At 36.7% G+C, this 5,901-nt stretch overlaps 1 non-coding gene across 1 annotated transcript; it reads left to right on the top strand.

Moving 5' to 3' along the window:
- Positions 1–853: 853 nt before the first annotated feature.
- On the top strand, positions 854–926 carry trnat-ugu (transfer RNA threonine (anticodon UGU)). The gene has a single exon. It is a non-coding gene; the product is annotated as a tRNA-Thr (tRNA).
- Positions 927–5,901: the final 4,975 nt, after the last annotated feature.

Genomic DNA, 5,901 nt, shown 5'->3' with positions numbered 1-5,901 from the left:
AGGCAATGACGAGCAGCTGTTTCATTATCAACATGTCGCAGTCATTCAACAGCATCTAATTTCTGGAGACAATCGTGACACAGTACAGCATCAGTATTTTAATTAGCCCTCCCTAGGCGACTATATTGTTTACATTGGATTCCCTTTCATCTGTCTTATTTATATAATCCATTAGCGTTTAGTTCACAATTTAAGTTTTGTAATCCTGATCTACGGTAAAAAAAAAAAAAAATGCTTCATCAGTGTTCCTATGTTATAATTCCATATCAATAACGTATTTGTTTACTCATTTGCTTAGCTGTATGTAGTTTAAAAATGAAAAATTATGCTGTGAAATCCAACCATTGTTTTAGTTATTTATCTTGCACTTTTCCATCGCCTTTTTCCTAGTATCAAATAATTGAATTGTGTGTCTCTTGAGTTTTCTCTTCACATTAAGCATTCAAACTCAGCAGCAAGACTCAAAACTTCGTTAAAAACAGTACCGCCCGAACAGGGACTTGAACCCTGGACCCTCAGATTAAAAGTCTGATGCTCTACCGACTGAGCTATCCGGGCTTCGAAAAGTTGTTACGATATAGTGACAAAAAACCCGAATATTCAGTTGATTTGAAGGTGTTAGGAAGTGAAGTAATTTCGATTACGAGCGCTTAGAAATTTCAGACTCATTTCCGCATTCTTTTAGATTTTTAAACATGGAGGATTCTTAACGGTCGCGAAAACATAATGGAATGTTTAAACAACTGTTTTTCAAAATATTGATTTGCGATGTGAAATTATATCTCTCATCTTATATAAATACAGGAAATGCTATTTGTAAATTCCAATTCAGTTAAAATCAGTATATTCGGCAGGCTCCATAGCTCAGGGGTTAGAGCACTGGTCTTGTAAACCAGGGGTCGCGAGTTCAAATCTCGCTGGGGCCTCACTTCCGTTTTGTGCTGCCGATTCTATTTAGAGAATATAAAATAATGTAATTATAAAATTACACACCTGATTCGTATTAATCAATTTGCTGTTATTTGCATTAAGGATACCGTCAACGCTTCTGGAATTTTATTTACTTCAGACAAGGTCTGTAGCCTACATCACCGCATTGTGTTATTTATTTATATTTTATAATTTCAACTTGGATTCAACAGGATTCAACAGGATTCAACTTGATAACTAGCTGTGCGGCTGTCTCCACCTTTACTGAGCTAATGGCGTTCTCGGGCTTCAACTTTGTCAAAGTTCCTCGGCGAATCGCGCGTCGTATCTTCATCTTTGCTTAGCGAATGACGTTCTCTGGCTTCATTGAGAGGAATCCTTGGCCAATCACGCGCCGGATCTTCATTTTGCAGTCGCCGTGGAGGCGGGCTCTTTACCCGCCGATGTACTAATACATATTTATTTTTTCTCGTATTTTATGATCTATTTATGATCTCAAGAAATATGTATTATTATTATTATCTATGTTGAAAACAGTTGTGTACAATTTTATTTCAGGATTCTTTGATTAATAGAAAGTTCAAAACAACATCATTTATTTGAAATAAGAATCATTTGTAACATTATAAATGTCTTTACTGTAAATTTTGATCAATTTAAAGCATCCTTGCTTAATAAAAGTATTAATTTCTTAAAAAAAAAAAAAAAAACACACATTCTTACTGGCCCCAAACCTTTGAACGGGAGTGTATAATGTTACAAAAGCTTTCTATTTCAGATAAATGCTTTTCTTTTGAACTTTCTATTCATCAAATAATCCTAAAAAAAATTGTACAAAACTGTTTTCAACATTGACAATAATAATAAATATTTCTTGAGCAGAAAATCAGCATATTAAAATGATTTCTGAAAGATCATGTGACTCTTAAGACTGGAGTAATGATGCTGAAAATTCAGATTTGGCAACAAAGGAATAAATTACATTTTAAAATATATTCAAATAGAAAACAATTATTTTAAATTGTAATAATATTTCACAATACTGTTTTTACTGTATTTTTCATCAAATAAATGCTGCCTTGAGCATAACTTAGGCATAACTTAGCTTAAAAACATTTACTGATCCCACACTTTTGAACGGCAGTATATATATATATATATATATATATATATATATATATATATATATATGGTTCTTTTTTGGCATTTTCCATGTTTTATATACACACACTTTATTCATATGTGCATAGTTTTACAATATTTCTATCTTTGTGTGTTTACTGCAATTATAATTTATCATCAGACATTTTTATCGTAGGCTATAGGCACTTGTTAATTCTGAATTGAAACAGTGAAATTCTCGAGTGAAACAGATGTAAATGTGAGATTTTACTAGCAAATGTTTAGTCATCCACTAGAGGGGGCGATTTGACTATTCTCCCAGCTAATCGTTGGCTATGGTTATAGCAGGTTTGGGGCAGCCGCGCAACTGGATTTGAGAAAAAACAACTACCAGTAAAAACAAAATGGACAGGTGGCTTGTAAAAATCAAGAATACCAGAGATGATAAAAACTAAGGTTAAACTGAATGAAAAACAAGCCCAGCCGTCACTCTAAAATCGGTAAGCTATTTATATTTTTAATGTTTCAGTTAAAAAGAGTAAACTGATGCCTCGGCTCGTTCTAGTATTTCTGACATACTTCAAAACTCCTGCATTACGATTGACACAACAAAATGATCCGCAATGGTCACTTTGTTGCGTCCAGTGTGCATCCTCAAGCAATTGCGGCAAGGCGGTCGCGTCCGGTGTAGAAATGGGTTTTGCTAACTATATGCAGCATATTAAGCAATATAGCATATTTGAACGTATCAAGTAGTATATGAATGATGTTCGCGTTGGCGGCGGGGGTGGGTGGGGTGGGTGGGGAGGTTGGCTTATGTTAAAATAAGTGTTAAGGCGTAAAAGCATATTTACACATGTAGATGTTCATACATTAAGAAAAGAATGCTTACATTTTATGCAGTTTAGTGAAATATCAGTATTTTGATTGATTTTCATTCACAATCAGCATTCTTTGTAGACTATTGGGTGATTTCATCCTTGTCTGAGGTGGGACTCGAACCGACATCATTCACATCAGTGATTTTCCCAGAAAGAGAGATTAAAGGGATAGTTCAACCAAAAAAATAAAATTCTGTCATCATTTACTCCCCCTCAACACTGAAAAAAAAGTTTGTTGAGTTTTTATGACTTAATTTTGTACATTGTTCCCACATGAATCAATTAAGTTAAACAAACATAATTTATGTACAGTGGGTACGGAAAGTATTCAGACCCCCTTAAATTTTTCACTCTTTGTTATATTGCAGCCATTTGCTAAAATCATTTAAGTTCATTTTTTTTCCCTCATTAATGTACACACAGCACCCCATATTGACAGAAAAACACAGAATTGTTGACATTTTTGCAGATTTATTAAAAAAGAAAAACTGAAATATCACATGGTCCTAAGTATTCAGACCCTTTGCTGTGACACTCATATATTTAACTCAGGTGCTGTCCATTTCTTCTGATCATCCTTGAGATGGTTCTACATCTTCATTTGAGTCCAGCTGTGTTTGATTATACTGATTGGACTTGATTAGGAAAGCCACACACCTGTCTATATAAGACCTTACAGCTCACAGTGCATGTCAGAGCAAATGAGAATCATGAGGTCAAAGGAACTGCCTGAAGAGCTCAGAGACAGAATTGTGGCAAGGCACAGATCTGGCCAAGGTTACAAAAAAATTTCTGCTGCGCTTAAGGTTCCTAAGAGCACAGTGGCCTCCATAATCCTTAAATGGAAGACGATTGGGACGACCAGAACCCTTCCTAGAGCTGGCCGTCCGGCCAAACTGAGCTATCGGGGGAGAAGAGCCTTGGTGAGAGGGGTAAAGAAGAACCCAAAGATCACTGTGGCTGAGCTCCAGAGATGCAGTCGGGAGATGGGAGAAAGTTGTAGAAAGTCAACGATCACTGCAGCCCTCCACCAGTCGGGGCTTTATGGCAGAGTGGCCTGACGGAAGCCTCTCCTCAGTGCAAGACACATGAAAAAACACCTGAAGGACTCCAAGATGGTAAGAAATAAGATTCTCTGGTCTGATGAGACCAAGATAGAACTTTTTGGCCTTAATTCTAAGCGGTATGTGTGGAGAAAACCAGGCACTGCTCATCACCTGTCCAATACAGTCCCAACAGTGAAGCATGGTGGTGGCAGCATCATGCTGTGGGGGTGTTTTTCAGCTGCAGGGACAGGACGACTGGTTGCAATCGAGGGAAAGATGAATGCGGCCAAGTACAGAGATATCCTGGACGAAAACCTTCTCCAGAGTGCTCAGGACCTCAGACTGGGCCGAAAGTTTACCTTCCAACAAGACAATGACCCTAAGCACACAGCTAAAATAACGAAGGAGTGGCTTCACAACAACTCCGTGACTGTTCTTGAATGGCCCAGCCAGAGCCCTGACTTAAACCCAATTGAGCATCTCTGGAGAGACCTAAAAATGGCTGTCCACCAACGTTTACCATCCAACCTGACAGAACTGGAGAGGATCTGCAAGGAGGAATGGCAGAGGATCCCCAAATCCAGGTGTGAAAAACTTGTTGCATCTTTCCCAAAAAGACTCATGGCTGTATTAGATCAAAAGGGTGCTTCTACTAAATACTGAGCAAAGGGTCTGAATACTTAGGACCATGTGATATTTCAGTTTTTCTTTTTTAATAAATCTGCAAAAATGTCAACAATTCTGTGTTTTTCTGTCAATATGGGGTGCTGTGTGTACATTAATGAGGAAAAAAAATGAACTTAAATGAATTTAGCAAATGGCTGCAATATAACAAAGAGTGAAAAATTTAAGGGGATCTGAATACTTTCCGTACCCACTGTAACTTCAACATCATGTAATGAAGTCATTTTAAGTGACCTAATTAAGTAGACTCAAAATGAATTTTATATGGCTTCCTGACATGATTCAGGCATTCAATTTCATATATTCATTCACCCAATTAATTGTCACATTTTTTAGTGTCACATAACTAAATTATAAGACTGATTTTTTGTTTTTTTTCTTCACTGAAGTTGTTCCCCATTGACTACCATAGTAGGGGAAAAATACTATGGCAGTCAATGGGGGACGAGATCTGCTTGGTTACAAACATTCTTCCAAATACCTTCCTTTTGTGTACAGCAGAACAAAGAAATGTATACAGGTTTGGAACAACTTGAGGGGGAGTAAAGGATGACAGAATTTTCATTTTTGGGTGAACTATCCCTTTAAGCTTACATATTAACATTACCAGAGTGTGTGTGTCTCTCAGCAGTATTCGGCAGCAGCGTCTCTACTAATACGGAAACTGTAAGTTTATCTGCTCCAAGAACAGCGCCAAAAAATTGGAAATAATTTGTTTTTATCCTATTGTTTACTATACTTGTTTGGTCAGTGTCGTTGTGGGTTTTAATTCTTTTGTTGTTCTTTTGGTTGTAAGGACTTTTGAACTAACTGAAATCATTTGGCGAAGTGATATTGAACGGTAATGCGGTCAAGACCTGCCTGGAACTACTTTAGCCATACATTAAAACTTTAGTCAACTAATCAGATTCAAGCATTTAACAGCGTAGAATAACGTGATTTAGTTATTATGCACATATAAAAAAAGTTTTAATATTTTATCATGTTTAGAAGGAAACATAGTAGTTGTCCAGCAGATTACAACTTGACTGTTTATTTAGGAAAACAGGCTAAAAGGTAATTTATCTTTTATGCAGTTGGATTATTGCTTGTTTCGTTCTGTTGCAACACAAAACCATCATATCACTGCTTTACTCGCCGGCAAAGTACATGAAAAGACATGACCAACCAAACAGGTTTCATCTTCTGTGGTGCGTTAAAGTTTGATGTCTGATTCGTGAATGAATCGTTTCTTTGAG

Source organism: Ctenopharyngodon idella, chromosome 1 (assembly GCF_019924925.1).
Source record: "Ctenopharyngodon idella isolate HZGC_01 chromosome 1, HZGC01, whole genome shotgun sequence".
Lineage (NCBI taxonomy): Eukaryota > Metazoa > Chordata > Actinopteri > Cypriniformes > Xenocyprididae > Ctenopharyngodon > Ctenopharyngodon idella.
Note: the sequence above shows the minus strand (reverse complement) of the source record. Positions and strands in the feature narration are given on the sequence as shown.